This window comes from Pectinophora gossypiella, chromosome 8 (assembly GCF_024362695.1).
Source record: "Pectinophora gossypiella chromosome 8, ilPecGoss1.1, whole genome shotgun sequence".
Classification (NCBI taxonomy): Eukaryota; Metazoa; Arthropoda; class Insecta; order Lepidoptera; family Gelechiidae; genus Pectinophora; species Pectinophora gossypiella.
In genome coordinates, this window is record NC_065411.1 from 10,063,697 (window position 1) to 10,085,461 (window position 21,765).

The 21,765-nt window shown below is 34.2% G+C and overlaps 1 protein-coding gene across 1 annotated transcript in view; it reads right to left on the reverse strand.

Moving 5' to 3' along the window:
* The window catches only part of LOC126368682 (serine-rich adhesin for platelets-like), a 34,211-nt gene extending 19,306 nt beyond the window's left edge, over nucleotides 1-14,905 (reverse strand). Inside the window, exon 1 of the mRNA XM_050012781.1 lies at nucleotides 14,634-14,905. The gene's annotated coding sequence lies outside the window, so the exon portion shown is untranslated. The remainder of the gene's footprint in view (nucleotides 1-14,633) is intronic.
* Between the last annotated feature and the right edge of the window lie 6,860 nt (nucleotides 14,906-21,765).

Here is a 21,765-nt window from a genome sequence, read left to right on the forward strand (position 1 = left end):
TTACAGGCAACTAGTTCAATGGCAGATTTGTGACGGCTATACAAGGCTGTTTTGATCGAACTATCATAAAGTTCGCGATAATTTATGTATGGTTTGAAGATTCGATTATTTGTTATGTTTGATGGAATAAATTCATGTAATGTCATTTTTTTTTTTGTTTGTCATTTGTCGGGCAGCGCAGGACCGATCGTCGTGGAGATCCTTGGGTGAGGCCTATGCCCAGCAGTGGGCGTCGTACGGCTGATGATGATTAATGTCATTCAAGTAAGTAAGTAATTTATCACTTCATAAATATTTGCCAACGTTTGGTTTACAATTACAACCTGTAAAGTATGTAGGTATATTTTATGAGTACCTATTTCAAAATAAATAATATATTTTTTCTCGCCGTACGGTCACGAGCATTAATATGTATACACTTTGGTACCATGTCACATTAACTTTTTTGACAAATTGAACTGTAAGTCTCACTAAATGTCAAATATGTTAGTGCAACAGAGTCCTAAAGTGGGTACATTATATTGCTCATGACTGTACAAGGATAGTGGATGTAATAAAAATACCTTATGTATGTATTAGATTAAATAAGTACATTAAATAATGAAAATGTTATCTATTTATCAAAACCCTTATATTTCTATCTACTAGTATTCTACCCGAAGAAATGTAGAGTCATCACGTTTAAATTAACTCCAAAAGAAATTAAAGAAAAAACTTTTAAGCAACTTACTTCTGCGGTTATGACTCATGTGAGAAAACGAAAAGATACCTGAAGATACCTACTCCTGTCTTAAAACGTGAACTATAAAATTTATTACGGCCAATTCGTTGATTAACAACCAGAAGCCATTACGATTACGTTTTGGTATAATAACCTTAAAAGTTTTTCAATAACAATTAAAAGTTCACAAAGTAACTGTAGTGTAACGTAATATCATGCGCTTTACAATACCCACTCAGCGATACCAATTTATTTTGAGAAGTGTATACGCAGTTCGGTAATTTAAAATGAGAATGTTAAAAAAGGCTCATAAAATGCAAACTAAAAGAAGACATTAATTAATTCGGAACATGATCGATAGAACGATCTCATTGGCATTTTAAAACATTCTGACACAAGTACTAATTACGAAACAATGTCAAAAGGAAATTGGCAACGGTACTCTTCGAATTTATCCAAACATTTTATTGACTGATTGCTATAACATAATTGGCAGTTTGGTATAAATATATTATCATAGACCTACCGTTATCCTGTAGTCTTCTATAATTAAGACGAATCCGCCAAAATACCCCACCCACTAATAAATTTTATGCTATCAATAAGTTGAAATAAAAATATACTGAAGTCGTTGACCGTACGAACTTTGTATTTACTCGGCCATTGTTTAAAAAGTACCAAGATTTACTTTTAATTGTAAAACGGAAATTATAAATTATTTACATTAGCAACGTTTTCCCTAATATTAATTAAGTATTTTTTCATTAATTATATTCAGTTTAAAGATCGTATACGAACCGAGTGGTAAAAAAAGGAAGTTAGAAGTTTAAAAATAATACTAAAGACATAAAAAAAAACAGAAACATAAAAATAATATCACTACCAAATTAGTTCACGAGCTATAAAATAAAAAAAATACAATATAAAAGGTAAGTTTATTACGGGTCCCGTTGCATAAAATAATAAAATATCATTTATTGCATTATGACTGCAAAATGCAGAAGCCAATGAGATAATTATACAACTCAAAAAGCTACAATTAAAGTCTTGCCTGCGATACTTTACTAGTAACGAGCTGTATCGAGTATCTTATTCTTCCCCTTAGCGAAGCGGATGTTTGCCTCATCAAGAAAAATAAATAAAAATAGTGCATAATCTTTATGCGACGTAACAGCGAGTAATTTCATAATGTGGGTGATTAAGATGTTTTGCAGTGAGATATGTTAATTGTCATACATAACTACCAGTGTTTTATTGGTTTAATTTCTATGTTAAGGTGTGGTTAATGTTGTTGGTCCCGGGTTACTAATCCAAAGACTTCCACCAACACTGGAGCGACGCGACGTGGTGTATTATGCTCCATACCCCCTCCAGAGGGTAAGCCTCTGCCCAGCAATGGGACGCACCTATATAGGTTATTCATGTTTTTGTTATGTATGCTGCGCAACTGCTTCTTCACTATAATAAAAATCGTTAAGAAGTATACCTACTGGAGTTATTCTCAATCACAAAGAATCGGTACCGTTCGAGTTTGTACGTTCAGACGAAAAATAAATCGGCTCGTCACACTCACGCTTCGCAGCCCGGAAAACTCAAGGTATGTGCATTGAGCTTTAATCATCCTCAAAATTAAAAATGGGAACGCAACAAGACAAACTGCATCCGCAGATTCTATGCGTTTTTTGCAAACTCAAGCGCACTTTGACCGCGAAATACTACCAGGATACCATAATTGAATTGCAGCCAATTTTCCAGCTCAATCACGACCACCACGCACATCGTGCGCTCATTACGAGATGACTTCACTACGCTTATTAGCAGATTCAGACATGTAATTACCGGATTAGTTGCCAGTAACTGTCTTCCACGGGTGTTTACATATCTTAGTGCATTACTCATCACATTAACCCGATTGATCGGCACGTACTCGTTTTACTGTTTACTGTAAATTAGCTGTAGGATATCTTCCGACGAATTTCTGCTTTTTTTATTTTGTTTTTGTATACGCGAAAGAAAATTGACCTATTCTGTTCTGTGAGTAAGTAGGTATACTTAAGTAGTATGTTAAGAAATTCATAGGTGAAAATGTATAATGTCGCTCATCATAGAAGGTGACATTGTGATCGCCCTATCAATATCTCGATATAACTATACGTCAAAAAATTTTCGATCGATTCAATAAATTTTGTCTAAATCGGTACCTAAGTTTGATTTTTTCCCAAACATACATACCACATGATATTTTCGTATTTTGACAGAACAACATAACTTATATGTGTTCACATATTAGCACTAATCAACAAAAGTCATAATTATATCGTCAGAATCGATAAAATGACCGTGACAAAATCTTATCACGTTGGGCATGTTAGCTCTACATACCTAATAAGATCAGACGACGTAATGAAAATTCCAATACCTAACCTAGAGTAGAAATACAAATAAAAACAACAGTGTGTCTAAATAATTACCTAGTATTTAAAAAAATACTCTTTACTATTGAGTATTGACAGTAGGATATATATACGTAAGACCAAAGAAGAATAGAAACACATAAATTTAGAAAAACTTGTAAAACCGAATGTAATCCTCAAACCTTTTACATAGCTGACAGGCGCACTACCAACAAGTCGTAGCAACAAGTCGTTATCGTAGAAAGATAGTCAGTCGTTGAAAAAATAAATGCATAGCTCACAACAGCAGCCGTAAGCAAGCAATCAATTTACTAAACAATACTCATTTTCACGGCCACACGTCCCTAATACGTAACTTATTTTTAATCAAGCTATTAGTTCCACTGCTGGGATACGAGAGTCAAAGCGAAGTAAATCAATCCGACACAAATCGTTTAGTTTGGCAACGTTACGGGTGGTAGCCTAGAATAGATCTTATCCTAACCATCCGGCGATTCTAAGAGCATACTATTGCCCAACTGATATCTTCATATGGGTACTAAGTTACTTTCTTATTGTTTCGTCTTAATTATATTACAGGCAACTAGTTCAATGGCAGATTTGTGACGGCTATACAAGGCTGTTTTGATCGAACTATCATAAAGTTCGCGATAATTTATGTATGGTTTGAAGATTCGATTATTTGTTATGTTTGATGGAATAAATTCATGTAATGTCATTTTTTTTTTTGTTTGTCATTTGTCGGGCAGCGCAGGACCGATCGTCGTGGAGATCCTTGGGTGAGGCCTATGCCCAGCAGTGGGCGTCGTACGGCTGATGATGATTAATGTCATTCAAGTAAGTAAGTAATTTATCACTTCATAAATATTTGCCAACGTTTGGTTTACAATTACAACCTGTAAAGTATGTAGGTATATTTTATGAGTACCTATTTCAAAATAAATAATATATTTTTTCTCGCCGTACGGTCACGAGCATTAATATGTATACACTTTGGTACCATGTCACATTAACTTTTTTGACAAATTGAACTGTAAGTCTCACTAAATGTCAAATATGTTAGTGCAACAGAGTCCTAAAGTGGGTACATTATATTGCTCATGACTGTACAAGGATAGTGGATGTAATAAAAATACCTTATGTATGTATTAGATTAAATAAGTACATTAAATAATGAAAATGTTATCTATTTATCAAAACCCTTATATTTCTATCTACTAGTATTCTACCCGAAGAAATGTAGAGTCATCACGTTTAAATTAACTCCAAAAGAAATTAAAGAAAAAACTTTTAAGCAACTTACTTCTGCGGTTATGACTCATGTGAGAAAACGAAAAGATACCTGAAGATACCTACTCCTGTCTTAAAACGTGAACTATAAAATTTATTACGGCCAATTCGTTGATTAACAACCAGAAGCCATTACGATTACGTTTTGGTATAATAACCTTAAAAGTTTTTCAATAACAATTAAAAGTTCACAAAGTAACTGTAGTGTAACGTAATATCATGCGCTTTACAATACCCACTCAGCGATACCAATTTATTTTGAGAAGTGTATACGCAGTTCGGTAATTTAAAATGAGAATGTTAAAAAAGGCTCATAAAATGCAAACTAAAAGAAGACATTAATTAATTCGGAACATGATCGATAGAACGATCTCATTGGCATTTTAAAACATTCTGACACAAGTACTAATTACGAAACAATGTCAAAAGGAAATTGGCAACGGTACTCTTCGAATTTATCCAAACATTTTATTGACTGATTGCTATAACATAATTGGCAGTTTGGTATAAATATATTATCATAGACCTACCGTTATCCTGTAGTCTTCTATAATTAAGACGAATCCGCCAAAATACCCCACCCACTAATAAATTTTATGCTATCAATAAGTTGAAATAAAAATATACTGAAGTCGTTGACCGTACGAACTTTGTATTTACTCGGCCATTGTTTAAAAAGTACCAAGATTTACTTTTAATTGTAAAACGGAAATTATAAATTATTTACATTAGCAACGTTTTCCCTAATATTAATTAAGTATTTTTTCATTAATTATATTCAGTTTAAAGATCGTATACGAACCGAGTGGTAAAAAAAGGAAGTTAGAAGTTTAAAAATAATACTAAAGACATAAAAAAAAACAGAAACATAAAAATAATATCACTACCAAATTAGTTCACGAGCTATAAAATAAAAAAAATACAATATAAAAGGTAAGTTTATTACGGGTCCCGTTGCATAAAATAATAAAATATCATTTATTGCATTATGACTGCAAAATGCAGAAGCCAATGAGATAATTATTGTCAACAAATTTTATTATTGTCAAAAAAACACAAATAACAAGAATGACGGTCTCCGTGGTGCAGTGGTTGAGCGTTGTGCTCACGATCCGGAGGCTCTGGGTTTGAATTCCGGTGGGGACATATCACAAAAATCACTATGTGATACCTAGTTTGGCTAGGACCTTACAGGCTGATCACCTGATTGTCCGAAAGTAAGATGATCCGTGCTTCGGAAGGCACGTTAAGCCGTTGGTCCCGGTTACTACTTACTGATGTAAGTATGTAGTCGTTACATGAGCCACGTTAGGGGCCTTTGGCGGCTCAGTAATAACCCTGACACCAGGGTTGATAAGGTTGGTATTCTACCTCACAACCCACACGTTAAAAAGAAGAAGACAAATAACAAACATTGCATTTTTTTTACAAACCTAAATGCAATTTAGCGAAGCGAAGAAATTATTGCTCTTAAATATTTATGATTCATTATTGTCTAAAAATAGCAATATAAGCATTATGAACTCATAAAATAAAGACAGACGTGCGCGTAAAAACTGATACATCAGCATCACTAACAATGCTGTTATTGCCTAATTAAGGCGAACACAAAAAAAGCATATTGTTACTCGTGTAGGGAACAAAACATCCTTATTAGTACGCGTAAGTATCTGATAATGATCGAGAGTAATTATAATTTTGGGATTAAACGCGGCCAATGACCCGCCGTGGGCAAGACAAAAAACAAAAGAGAATTATTTGCAACTTAGCATTGTTGGTATCAACACTGAGATTTCTGGTGTCTTGCAGAATTATAGGTTTACAAACACTAGTTCCTCTTCCTAAGAAAAAATCTTCTGAACGCAAAAAATACAGATAAATAATAACGGAGCGCGTAATACGTAGATTTGTACTTGTAGACCGTATAAACGTGGTATATGAGACGGAACCATCCGGTATTATACGTAAATATTCATGAAAATCTTTAAATTTTGACATGGTTACAAGTTTGTTATAATTTATTTATTTGGTGTTTTTATTATTTACTTTATGCAAAAGCAAAAGCTGTAACTTGTTTGTGGGTCTACACATAAGTTCTGTACGGATTACTTATTTTGGGGCAAATTAAATATGTTAAATAAAATAGGCCACATTTTTTTATAACAGTTCTTCAAAAATTCGATATTTGAATAAATAAAGCACCTTTACAAACTTGTTCCTATGATTACTGCCTATGAAATCTATGAATTGTGGGTATAGAATTTGCGAGCTAATCATCGATGATTCTCATTCAACATTGTATACAATTATTGTAATTAAACCATTTTCGTAGTTAGATCGTGATGGGAAAATGACGACGAGTAAAATCCGATGACGAGAAAAATATTTTACCTGTTTAAGATAATTGCGTATCAACTTGCAATTCCTTTGTTCTGATAGGTATCTAAACATTAGATAAGTTACAACAAGTCCCTAATAAAAATGCAGATATTTTTATCATTACAACTTGGTAAATAATTTTCTTATTTTATTTAGCCTAATCCATCCCACTGCTAGGTAAAGACCTCCCCTTGATTTTTCCACTCTTCTCGACTTTGCGCGATCTCCGGCCAATCCCTCCGATAAGCATTATTGTCGTCACACCATACGCGGTCTGCCTCGATACCCGCCTTGAGGTCTCCAGTGGGTAACGACTCGTGCCCATCGCTCTGGATGCATCCAACAAACGTGTCCGGCCCAGTCCCACTTCAGTTTGGTGGAGTTTTTCCCGACATCAGTGATGTCTGTTTTGGAGTGAAGTGTAGTGTTCCGCACACGGTCGAATTTATTTCACGCCTAGAACACTGCGTTGCAATTCTCTTTGGCAGACCTTGAGCCGGGAGTTCTGAGGTTCTGTCAGTGACCATGTTTGGGCACCGTAGGTTAGGATGGGCAGTAATTTTGTGCAGCATAATTTTCTAATCAATCGATCAGAGTTGTATAGTACACGCACTCTTCGCCACCTATATTTAAATCCCTTGTAATAGGGGGTGAATTTATAAAAATAATTCGTATTTCCAATAATACGTACTATAACAAGCCCTCTCTTTACAATTATGTCTTTATTATCTAAATAGTCTGCATTATATAGTCTGCATAATATCGGTAGCGAACAAGCGTTGTTACAATCACGAACACGATGATTGAAACGATAAGAATCACACGATGACATTGATGTATTTATGCTGATGATACATATTATAATGTGACACTCTAAATCAGTTAGGTGATCAGTAGTGTACTCCTACACTTCTACTGCAAGCACATCCATCGTAAGATGAACTAAGTACTGTAAGCACTCTGAAACGTGAAGGGTAGTGAGCCGTATCGCCGTCTATACATAATGGTCGAGACAACTGTGTTAGTGAAAACAGCACTTTTAATGGATCTGTGATGGTATTTATTATGTTTGCCTTTCCCCCTCCTCTTTCTTATAAACCTATTCAAAATGAAAAACTTTTTTTATGTACTTATATTTTAATAATAAGACGGTACCTACTAAGTACCGACCCTAAGTACAAAATGAAAGTATGTAACCAGTACGCGTATTTGGAATAGCTTTATTGGTGTTATTAGAGAAAAACAGCGAATTCTTGGCATTGAACTTGGAGAACCTACTTGGCCCGCCAGCCAAATGTGCCGGAATAAACACATTCCGATCATGAAACCAATGTGTCGATTGTGTGCCGATACTTTTATCGATGGGTTGTATCAAACTTTTATTGGAGACGCTTTTGTCAAACTTTGAACGATTGTATTAGGAGTCGATGTAAGATTTCCACCAGGCCGAATGACACGGTTACAGGTAGGCTTTTGTTCCGTGCTTTAAACTTTAAATACATCACTTAAATGTTTTGCATCAACTCCCTTATCATCCTTCCTACTCAACACTAATGACTTTTGATAAGAGGTGTAAGAAATTATGTGCGATTATCCGATCTTTCGAAAAGCGATTAAGCATTCTGATTTTTAATAAAGCACGTTGGCAAAAAGGTATACCTGATGATCCTTTCAAGGTTTAATGCGACAGGCAATATGAATTAATCCAATCCTTGATACAGATTTGTCGTGACCTAAAGTGCGTAAAATTAATGGGTACCCTTTGATGGGATGGCACATGGCACTCTAAGGATCTTTTTAATCGTATTCAAAATCAAACTCATTAAAGATGACTTGCACCTCGTGAAATTAAGTAAACTATTTTTAACCGGGTACGGGTAGGTTACTTCATGGTTCCGGTATAGTTTGTTTATCGCATAATCGTTATTAAATATTACCAAGTAAAGATACCGAAGTGTTATGCGTGTTTATTTACATAAAAGTAAATTGGCATAAAAAGGCGCAACATCGCTTTAGTAGGTAGGTATTTACTTACGCAAAAATAAGGTGTAAGTAATTAACAATTATTTTACAAACGCATAAAAATCTGTCTCGAATTTGAGAAGGAAAATGGCGAGTTCGTAACAATGCATTCTCACTGTCATCACAATTAGCATAAACCCGGCGTGACTAACAAGTTACACCCGACAATCTCACAGTACAATCCCGCGTCACATCTAACGGACCATAGAAGAGCAAAGGCTTTTACTATGAAATATTTCCTCTGAAGATAAATCTCGGTGTATCCACACCTACACGATCGCCCTGATAACGTCACAACAATAATTCAGATCGTAGCTAAAGAATAGCAAGTCAATTTGCATAAGCCGTAGCAAAAAACCGCCTGAGGTCACCGGTACATGTGTCGATGTAGTTTTTACGGTGCTCATAATAATTGGCTTATGATGATGTTATTGTGAGTAATAGAGTTTTATACGCGGAATGTGGATCACTAAATCGTGTCAATGAACTTTTGCGAAAATAGGATCCGATATCGACTCCAGATAGTGACTACAAAAATCTATATTTTTGGCATATAGAAACTCTGAATTTGCCGACTTATTTATTTTTCAACTATTATGTCAAGTATGGGGAGAATAGTACTTAATGGGTTTTTCTCAATGTTATTTGAATTGCATAGATGCAACACATTCAAATTCATTCTGGGGTAAAGATATACAGAACAACTACTTGAGTTTAGTTATTACCTCTACTAATAAAGATTAATACCTTTTATTGATAACGTATTCACATAAGAAGCATCGTGATGTATTGCATACAATGTACCTACCCTACCTTTCTTTCTGGTCAAGTCACGTTAAAAAAAACCTTTAAAAACGATTAGTTACATTCTTTATTTTTAGCCGAAGCTTATCACTTCATGCATAAAACGGCCAAAGAATCTTTAATCCTACGACATATTAGATTTCATCCGAAGATATTATATTATGCATGTATGAATTCCTTAGAGAATGCATACATTTTGTCATCATTATTGCCTAGGTACATAGTACATTTTCTTTACGAGCAACAATATAACCCTGCAGGAATCGAACTGGTTTCCAGCCAACGTTGACGGTACCATAATAGTCTTATTATAAAACTTATTATAGACATGGACTTGGGAACTTGTGCAGCATCAATGCAAATAGAGAGGAACAAAAAGAAAACGACGGTTATGGGTTTATGCAGGCACCTGTCTCGTAAAGAAAATTGTATACTTACTGAATGTATGGTGGAGTACTAAGTATCCAGTTGCAATGGTCAGTTTTTTTTTAATAGTTCTTATCTTAAGTACGTATTTGGCTTTAAGAAAAGTATTAAAGAAAGACACCCATCAATGCTAACATTTTTTTATATATTTAGACTATCGGTATTCAAAACAAGAACATAGAATAATTGACATATTTTTGTAGTTCTCACGAGGGACTTCCATTGCTGCAACACGACCACAATATTCATGTAATTACACCTCAAGCCACATAACCAAATTTTATTTAATTATTCCTCGTTCCCCTTATTCTTTTCAAAAACAGAAACACATTCTGCAGCAAAGCAATGTGTGTTATGTTTCTACACATTTTTTACATTAAGTTATTTAAATAAATATTTTTAGACAAGATAAGTACCTACGTATGATAAGCGCAAGCGTTATACGTACTTTTTCTTTAACAAAATGAAAAGCAACCTTAGAAATATACTAATTGTGGTTTTCACAAGCCACAGAGTAAAAAAGAACTAAGTACATTAGAAAAAAAGTAAAGATAGAGCTCATTTTAGCATTATAAAGGGATGCTCTATACTCAGCAGTGAAAGAACTCTGGTTTTGAGATTATTTTCAAATCAGATATAAGCGTAGAAAGCCTAATTCTCTAAATGGCATTAGAATCTGAAAAGGCCAATTCTCAATTTTTTATTGGGCCCTTTTGAAAATTAGTCCTTTTGCGGCTTTGTTGTCATTTTGAGATTCCTATTGCGACTAACGCTACTGCACCCAAATCAATCATGATTGATGTGTAAAACATAATAATAAAGTCTATTTCACCTTCTGGTCTGTGTCAGATGCAGATTCTGTTCGTGGCAGTGAGATGGATACAAATGAACTCGCAGCGGCGCCAATCACATACCATTGTAATTGGCAATGCCTCTATCATCGATCAAAGAAATGGTCCGTCGATACCTCTTCGAACCATAGACATCGTCCTATGCAAATAGAAGGGCTTGAGTTTATCACCTAGAGTACGCGGCATGAAAGATGTTTGGCGGATTTTAATGAACCAGTTGACAATACATTGTAATAATTCTAATCATATAATATACTGCTTTTTTTCTTGGCGTGGACTTTAGAAGCGGAATCACCTATATATTTTATCAGATATTATTAAAGTTATTATACGTAAAAGTACTTTTACGTATAATAACTTTAATATAAAAGCATTTAGTATAACTTTAATATAGGGCTGTAAAAGTATTTTTTATATAAATATAATCTGTCATCATCTCCCTAGCATTATCCCGTTCTTCACGAGATGCGCTTACGTAACCTGAAGATTTGACAGGTCCAGTTTTTCACAGAAGCGACTGCCTGTCTGACCGTCCAACCCGCGAAGGGAAAAACTAGCCCAATAGAGCTTAGGTCACATACCTCACAAAACGCATTTTTTGGGAATGTGGGTTTTCTCACGATGTTTTCCTTCACCACTGAACACGTGATAATCATTTATAATCCAAACATGAATTCGAAAACAAATTCGACAATCATTTGTTTAGGCCTGTGGTGGATTCGAACCTGCGACCTCAAAGTGAGAGGCAAGCGTTCTACCAACTGGGCTACCACGGCTCAAATAATTAAAATTGTAAATAAATAAAATAAATATAATTTATATGAATAATATATATCCAAGTACCTATCTACACATTATTCTCTAACGCTTTCGATATAATCAGAGATGATGAATAGTCAGGATTTCAGTTTTCTACAATGCAATGCAATCTATGTTGTCTAATGGATTGTCATAATGTATCATGACTTCCCATTTCCATTGTCTATAAATGAAATACAAAGTCTATTTTATGAAGGATGAAATAAAGACGGCATTTTACCGTCGATATCCATGTATGAATTCTATAAAATGACCTATTTACAAGTGTAAGTACTAGAGATATGGTAACGCCAATTGTATTTGTCAGTCAATAACATAATAAGTACGACAAATATTAAAGTAGAGTAGGTAAATAAATAATATATAGTAATATTGAAAAATATGAAGAAACTTCGATTTCTGCTTTGTATGATCCCTAATTCAAAGTAAAAAAAAACTAATCTCCAAAATAAAATATTACAATTTTAAAAGTATTGTCTAAGTATCAGTATACTTAGCATGTTTGTACGGCCAATTAGAGAAGTAGTAAACTTTTTGTTTAATTATTTTATCATATTCTTTAAACTAAATCCAAGTAGCGCTTAAACTATAATCATTAAAATGATGATTGAAAGATACTTCTGATGTGTATCAGAATTCTATTATTTCGAATCTTAATTGAGCGTGTAAGTAATGAACATGTAGGTATCAAGATAATGCTTTTTTCTTATTTGCAAAAACACCGCTAATCATAAGGTTTTACAACTTAGGCAGTAATTATTGTGTCATAGTAATATGTAACGAACTTAGTTTTTTTTATCCTCAGAGTTCGTTTTTAAAGTAGACGATGAAAAAAATACGATCGAATAGGTTACTTACAAGCGTTGGTACCTGAAATCGACACAAGTGGCTACTAGTTATAATATCATCCAATGCCATCATATTTATTATTATTTTTATTACAAATTCGTTTGCGCTTGATCACAATCTCAAGTCAAATTTAAAAATATCTGTATTCAGTAGGTAACATTAGTTACATTTTGAATCGTCATTTCTTACAAAACTAACATCTCATCCGCCTAAAACTATAGTAAGTGAAAATATGACTTAAGATGGTGATATTATATTTATTTTGAGGGACTTTTTTCTTTTTTTTCGTGATATATAATTGTATTATTGCCTCGGTTGGTGATCACTACTTGACCGGACTAATGACGAGCGCTGATGGCTCTAACCCGGTAACAAAAATACGTACTTACTACATTCCTTTTCAATCTGTGAGTTCCCTTAAGAAACATCTTTACAAAACGAAATGGGCTTTTGATTCGTTAAAAATATTATAAGTATTACAGTATAAGTAGTACTCAATAAAAACTAAAAAAAAAACTTCGTATAAAATAGTATTTGTAGGTTAAAATTCTTTCTCCCGTAAAAAGACAATACAAAGTGATGTAGCGAGCGCGCTATCGATCGCATTAACATGAACCGTGCGCCCGGGCAGCTATCGGCTATCTACCACTCGTGTGCAGTAACGAAGGGAAATAAACTATCTTTAAAGAAAATAGACATTTATAAATATTGTTCATTGGCATAACATACCTACAGTGTAGGTCCTACTAGGACCTACACAAATAAAGTCACATATTATTAAGGTGGGTACTGACCGAAGTTACGACGCGTATTGTACCATTCGCAACGAGCATGATATGTTACGTCAGGTCTTAAAAATCAGTGTTGATGCTCGCTACGAGCGCCTTATTTCCCTGTACTAACAGCACGAACGCTGTGTAACACATTACATTACGCCTCGTAACACCAGTCAGTACCCACCTTTATGTAAACTCTCAGAAGACACCATACATTTACTTTTGATACAAAGTCCAAAGATGGATGTGATTATAGTCACAGATGATCAGCCTCGACCAGTTGGCATAAGCTTGATGTTATTTGTCTCCATCTTATTAAATACGTAAGATTACAAGATATTCATTCTGTTCTGATTAGCCCAGAAACATATTTAGATTTAAGATCAATAGATATATTCAACCGTCTCTTCTCTTCTATCGTGTGGGTTTTGAGGTGGAGTACCAACCTCATCAACCCTGGTGTCAGGGTTACTATTGAGCCGCCAAAGGCCCCTGGCATGGCTCATATAACGACTACACATTCGACCGTCATCGAGTAGACCTAAAAGAATAGTTGATTTTTCTTTAAAAATAAGCTTATTTCTTAAGCTTAAGAAATTATAATGTAAGTGGAACTGGTATAGGTAAAACATGATAATTTTCAATGCTTCATGAGAAACTAAATTGAAACATAGTTAATACGATCACCATCGACCAGATCACAAATGAAAAGTATCAAGTAAAGAAACAATATTATTGCACTATCTACCTATGTACTATCTATCTATGAAATTGTAAGGACTTGCGAGAGTTCATGTAATGTACTGCTTGATCACAACAATATCCTGAGTACAAACAATATCCTGGGTGGTACCCCCGAGTGTTTGCCACAAATCTTGTAGTCACGTCTGCATAATGTGAGGTGAAGATAAAACAAGCAATGTCCGCTTAGCACTGTGACTGGCAAAATACGAGCACCTTTGAGCACATGACAAATTTGTATTATCATAAAATAATGATTTGTATAGTAGGCTCGCCCCCTTTTACATCGGATTTAAACATAGCTGTTGAGGAGTAGGTGTATATACTATGCAATACACCACTACCTAACCCTTAGGAGATACAAGCGTGATGCTACGTTTGTATATAGACTCGTGTTAATTAGAGTTTGTCTTTTCCATTATAACACTCACTAGCGATACATTAGACATCAACGCGCGCATGTTACTTAGGTACAATTTTCAAAATGTACCCAACATTTTCTAAAATAGTGATTAAGATAAAAGAAGTAAAATAAACTTACCTATTTTTTCCAAAACGACCACAATTTTCACAACACTGATATTTGTTTCAGTCTTTTGTTTATTTTTTATCTCTTCAAAAAAATAAAACTATTTATTCTTAATGTAAAATTCCAGTCAATTTGATTTTCAAATAATTTCTTTTCGAATGTTATTTTTGAATATTTGTTTCTATTTTAAATAGAGATTCTATTTTGAAGTGAACTTTCCCGCGGCCGCGTTCGTTCGGAAATGGCGGGAGGCTTTTCTGTAGGGGCTGTGTCCTTGCGTAGTGTACAAGGTCTCGGAGAGGCTATGTGTGGCGCGCCGGTACTCCTGCGCCTCTTATACTCATCGTACGAGCATTTTAGCAGATGCCAGCCTGACATACCCATTAGCTGGGCCTGAATTAATAGTCTGGATAAAATAGAAGAGATTCCCGAGTTACGCTATTAGCGTAAGACTGGTTTTTAAAAAACGTAAATTAGTTTGGGACACGCAATTTTTAACTTTTTATCTTGTTTTTAGTTGTGTTTTGTTTGTACATTAACTATCCTGGTTTATTTTCTTCCAAGAAAATTATGATTTTGCTGCTTCACTAAGGGTAAATATATCTAGAACTCTGGGGTTCTGAATCTTGCATTATTGAACTACTAAGTATACCTATATATACTAATAGGTATATCATAATAGGTAATATTTTTAAAACGCAATCATTTTGCAAGTTACGTTCTAGTAAGTAACGATAGAAAATATGAATCGCAAAACCCTTTTTAATGACTAAAGAATTATGAATTTCTGCGACGGGCCGCTCAAAGTAGCGGTTATAAGCAGCGACTTTTCATCGTTTGACATTCGAACACGATGTTTCTTATCTGTAGATAGCTTCAAAGCGGCAGTGAAAAATTTATTACGCAATTTAAAATAGCTGTTAAATATTTAAGGGTAACACGTAGCATAATGTGGTAGTCTTAAAATAAAAATAAAGTTTCAGAACTTTTATTTATAACTCTCATTAATGATGTAGACAATTTATTCAAAGAAAATCTATATAAGGCAATAAGTAAATAGTTTTCTAAGTTAGTTATGTTAAACTGATAGGAGCACAACATTTTAAATAAGGAGAAGTAACTTTAAAGTGCAAAAACACATAATATTAAAATTACTAAGTAGCACATTTTTGAAGTACCTTCCTACACTCATAACTGCACCGTTACCAAACAAGTAATATTTACCAATAATATATTACGCAATAAAAATCCTAATAAATAATTTCATAAGTAGGGCAGAGCCTGAGTATCTTTAATATCTGTAGGTATGTACAGGTTTAATCAGATGTAAAAGTACCAAAATGTCAGCATTTTTACATTATTAAAAGGACCCCCTATTGATTCAGAGGAATGTTTATACCTACTTGATTTTAAAGTTCTTAAATACGATTATTTTGTTGATCGTCGTTTTGACACACATAGAGTAACTGCTACAAATGATTAGATGGGCAAAATATACAAAGGGACGTTCTACTGACAACATTAAATAAACATCTTAAATCCTTACGTAACTCGTCACTTTATGAGAATGTCCTTTGTTGGCTAAGGACTATTCAGGCTTGAATCACCTGATTGTCTGAAAAAGTAGGATAATTCCGTGCTTCGGAGGGCGCGTACGAAAACACCTCCACCAACCCGCAGTGGAGTAGTGTGGTGGAGCTCCTTACCCCCTCCGGTTGATTGAGGGGAGGTCTGTGCCCAGCAGTGATATGTGTACTTATAGGCTGTGTATGATAATATGATGTGATGACATAACACCTAACACTTTTGTAGGCACCAATTTTTTGTTATTGTTTTTTTTTTGTATTAATGTGTACAATAAAGAGTTTGAAGTGCGCATTACTTAGTTGCTCAGGATTAATTGCTCAATCATCATTTCCGTACTTCCGTACATGAAAATGAAAAGTATAGTCAAAAAAAATCTTATAAAAAAGAAAAAATATGAACTTGACCATATCAAGGAGTGGATCCTTCTGTTTAAAGAAGTCACTTGCCTAGTAAGCAGTCTGTAGTATGTAAGAAAATTTATTGATGAACATACAAGTTTTTACCCCTAAATTATCCATTTTTCCAGCCAAGTAGCAAATGTAAAAAAAGTTATCTATTTAGGTTGTCCATAATCCCCATATCATAAGATTCTGATTATAATAACGAGAAAATTTTATCAAAAAAGCTTGACCTGGCCGGGACTTGAACCCGTAGCATTTGCCAGGTCAAGACAAACGTGAAGTATTACACCACCGAACCCTCATGTCCGGTCACGAACATTAATATGTGTACACTTTGGTACCATGTCACATTAACTTTTTTGACAAATTGAACTGTAAGTCTCACTAAATGTCAAATATGTTAGTGCGACAGAGTCCTAAAGTGGGTACATTATATTGCTCATGACTGTCCATAGCAATTTCCCGACTTGACAAGAATTGCGGGTTCGAATTCTTTCCGCGCCAAATTTTTTCAAATAAATTTTCTTGTTTTGAGTCTTCCTTGGTACAGGTGAATGCTATAAATAAATCTGATTATCATGTAAACAAAGATATAAATGACGTTAATTAATAACGTAAGTATCGAATATAAAGTTACAATTTGCCCTAAAAAGACCGCGGGTGATATAACGCACCGTTTGAGATAACAAATAACACGATATTGTTGAAAAATTACTTCCAATTACCTGTTTATGATTTGATAAAGGATTACAATACGGTGAGCTTCGAATAAATTCGCTGGAGTCTTCTTTTAATGTTGGTAAACGTGTTAGGGCGTGTAACGGTAAGCGACGTTACCTACAAGTGTCTTTTTATAAATTAACAACAGGGAATACGACTTTATCGGCTTTTGTAACTGTCTTATAACTTGTTAATACTTGATAACATCTTGAGATTTTTGTTGTTGTGGCATACATATGTCTATAATCCCTTACAAGGCCGCATCGTACCAAAAGGCGCCTGGAGAAATTTACAACGTGTAAGAGTAACGTCAATAAAAGAATGCAAATAAATAGTATAGGTGTGAGGTGTCAGGGTGACCTTCCATGGACAATTACACATTTCTACAAGTTTCCTTCTTATATACGTACATAATAAAAACAGCCTATACACGTCCCACTGCTGGAGACAGACTTCCCTTCAATCAACCGTAGAGGGAGGTCCTTCATATATCCTACGTAAAATAATATATTACTTAATCCTAGTTTTCTTTCAGACACTAAGTCTACGTAATCAAAATAAAATGGAAGCTAGCCAAGTTGCAAACGATTTCGAAAAGCTAGAGTGAGCGGGTGACATAAAAAATACGTTCGAAACAAGTAAATTTAAAAATCTATAAAGCCTACTGATTAAAAATGAACTTAAAAAGATCAAATGATGTCCACCATCTCTCATCACGGTATTATCAGCAGGCTCCGTATTTTTCGAAGTGCGTTGCATTCATTATACAAGAAGGTAAGTAACTAGTATCTACCTACTATAATATTATAGTTATATACTTATTTCTCTCGTTAGTGCGACATTACGAATCATTGAATCTCTCGAGAAAGAAAATCCAGTGGTGTTTATTTTCACAGCGTTGATATTTTCCTTGTTCGACAAAATATTTGTATTTAGTTGAGGTTGAGATGTTTCGCAGTGGAAAGAAACTTTCAAGACATGTATGTCAGTAGTGCACATTTATTTTGGGCAATGTTTACGTCGATATCGATGACGCAGTGGACAACAATTCGTCAAATGCCGAATCCATGAGGTTTGTGTGTCGCACATGAGTTACATAGTAAGCTGCTGATCAACCTTGACTTGCCAATAACCTCTTCCGACCGAATGAGGTCCTTACCAGGATAATGTTTATAGACAAATAGGTATTGTTGTGTTGTACACATGATAATTAGGTCGTTTAGGACGGGAAGGACGAAGTACAAGTAGATACCTACACAATGTATGTTGCAATAAATGTTATGTAGTGCTGACGTCATTAGAACAGAAATTATTTAATTTAAAAACAGAACAAATGGAAGCAAACTTGACATTCTTTTTTTAATTATCAGATACAGGTAAGTAGGAACTTATATTATTTACTTTTATTTATTACGTTGTTTTAATACTGGTTGGTTTAGTGAAGTAGGTATATAACTTCTCTGATATAACGATTTCTGGATTATAAGTACCTACTTTTAGAATCCCCACAGTCAAGCCCATAAGTTATTTTGCATTTGAAAAATTTCTCTAAGAATCAAATTACTTATAATATTTGTTTGTTTGTTTGTTTAAACAAACTTATAATATTTTTTTATCTAAGTATAACTCTATGCAAATGGAATTTCTTGGTCTCTGCTTACCACGGTGGGAAATAGGTATGAGTAAGTATAATGTACTCTAGGGCTGTATACGCGTGGTCTTTATCAAAGTAACCAGTTTTAAGTTGATCTAAATATATAATGACACGTAGAATATGTATGGCATAATATTTAATATGTAGTACACGCTACTCATTATTTCGCTCCGGGGTACATCATTATTGATGGAGTGATTAAACCTCCTTGGAAGATTATGTTTTCAGTTGATTTTGTAAAGTGTTTGCTGTTTTATTTTGGTCTTTTATGTATATGCAATTAATTTTAAATCTAGGTTACTAATGAATTATTTGATGTGTACGTTAGGTACCTATGTGAACATTAGAGCAACACGGCGAAGTATTATCTGTAGCTGTTTTATTTTATAGGGTAGTAGGTACCTATCTAAATTTTATTAGAAATATAATAATAAGTACTCAAAACTATGCCCAATACGGATTTTTAGTATACTTAGTTCCTACTTTTTGTTGATGTAAAAACGGACCGATAATAATAAATAACCTTTGTAATCTTTTAAATACGTCTCGTTTTACATATTAAAGAGCTTTTATTGAACAGCAAATGAATCTTTTCCCTACAACAGTTAGTGCATTAGTGTCCACCAGCTGTCCATCAAACAGATAAGTCGGAGCATCAGTGCAAAGGGCAATGGCCTGACATTTACCTACCTTCTTGTAAAGTTCATGAATATTTAGTTCATTTTGATATTTCGGGCTTCATGATTCACGGTGACAAACTGTGTCGAAGAACCGAAAGACGTCACGACCCATGTGCTGACTCAAATGGGTTTTCTTGAGTTTATGTGACGAAATTCTTTATAAATTACCTAATAGGGGAAAAGGTTAAAATACGGAATGAAATCTACACTTTAATTACCTATAAGTATACAAAAAAAAAACAGTTGTCGTTTATTTACAATCAATAATATAATGATAAATAGGTACTTTATCAATATCCACATATTATCGCAGCCCGGACATTTCATACAAAAATCTCATCAGACAGTTATGGCTTAAATAAACAAGAAGGTGAGGTAATTCAAACTCGCTCTAAACTCGGAAAAACAGAGCACATCGGAGAGTGTCCCTTCTGTACGAGTACGTATTATTGTTCATGCTATGATCACATCACTAATTTAAGAGCCACGTTCTTGCCGGTGTAGCATTCTCCATGATTCTTTTATGGAAAAATAGGGTAGACCTACGGGGTATATCGTAGACCCCTTGCCCAGTGATACAGGTGAAGACCTCAACCGTTGCAGAGGCGGAGACGGGAGCCATCGGTACGGCAATGCAGGACGGAAGAAGCGACTTGCAGGGACCTAACAGACACCTGACAGAGGGCAACAGTAACTGTCAGTACTATTCAGAGGTGCAGGAGAGGAGTCCTGAAGTCGATTGATGAAGTCGGCTCAACCTTACCTTGTGTAAAAATACTAGTAATGCGATGATACTACGGCTAAACGTAGAACAAGTTTGAACACTGAAGACACCAAAACCAGGTTCATTATTACCAGCCAATAAATGACTTTTTTACTACCTGACCCATATTCAGGTAAAAAACAACAAGTCCCGTTCCCGAAAGTACTTACGCATTATTACTAATTAGGTTCCACTGCTTGGCAAAAATCACCAATACTTATATATCAGTTTTACGATAAAAATATGCAGTACGTATGCCTTTAACTGTTATTTTCGACTCGTAATTTTTCCTTTAGCTGAATTATTAAATCGTCCAAACAAGTTTCGGTGCGCTTTCGGTAAGTAGGTACCTCAGGTCGTGGAATGAAATCATCTTTGATAATATCGAATTAAGATGCTTCGACAGTAGTATATTATGAAAGTACTTCATTATGATAATTTATAGTTTCTGTTATGTTTGGTACAAATTACCTTCCGAATAAAATAATTCCTTTTGGACTGGTACGTAAAGAAATAGGTAAGTAATAATGCTTACCGCTGCTTATTTCCCCGAGCATGACGTATAATACAATTATTATCCCATAAATGTATGTAGAAGTTAGGTAGGTACCCGCAACTATGAAAAGCTATCTTTCTTTCAAAATAATATTTATCTTTCTTTCTTTCCCAACTTCAACAAATAAGGCGCGCGTTTTGTTTCTTTGTATTTGAAATAAGAGATTGAATTACCAATTTAATTTTCAAAAAATGAAGAAATATAATTATAATAACTTTTTTGTCGTTTCTCGGGTGCTGGCTGTTAAAACAGTTTAAAATTCCATATCTTAAGTTATATATATTTTAAGATTTGATGGCTTCCACATTAAATTTTATCATTTTACTAATCAGTAACATTATTGCATAGCATAAAGTAAATTAGAAAGTTTTAATTTATCGCGCTTTTTTTAGTTTCAGTTTTACCGCGCTTTTTTAGTTAACCAATCGTCGATCCGCAAAAATATTTGACTTTTAGCAAAGTTGCTACACTTCAAAAAGAAATGCTGACGTTTAATTTTATAAACCTGAAATGTATTTAAAAAAAAATACAAATTTTATAGTATCAATTTTTTTTGTGCGCAGGTTTTTTGTATCTCTAGTAAATTTGCAATAAAGTATGCTGGATAGTTATATTAGTAACCATTTTGTACAAATCTTCTTGGTAGTATTTTGTATACAAAATGGCAACACTGATGTAGGTGTTTTACAGGGGATAATCAAGATTAAATAGTAACATAATCGATGATTTTGTAATTATAGCATCAAAATATAAAATAAATTAATTTAATAACAATAACCTAAA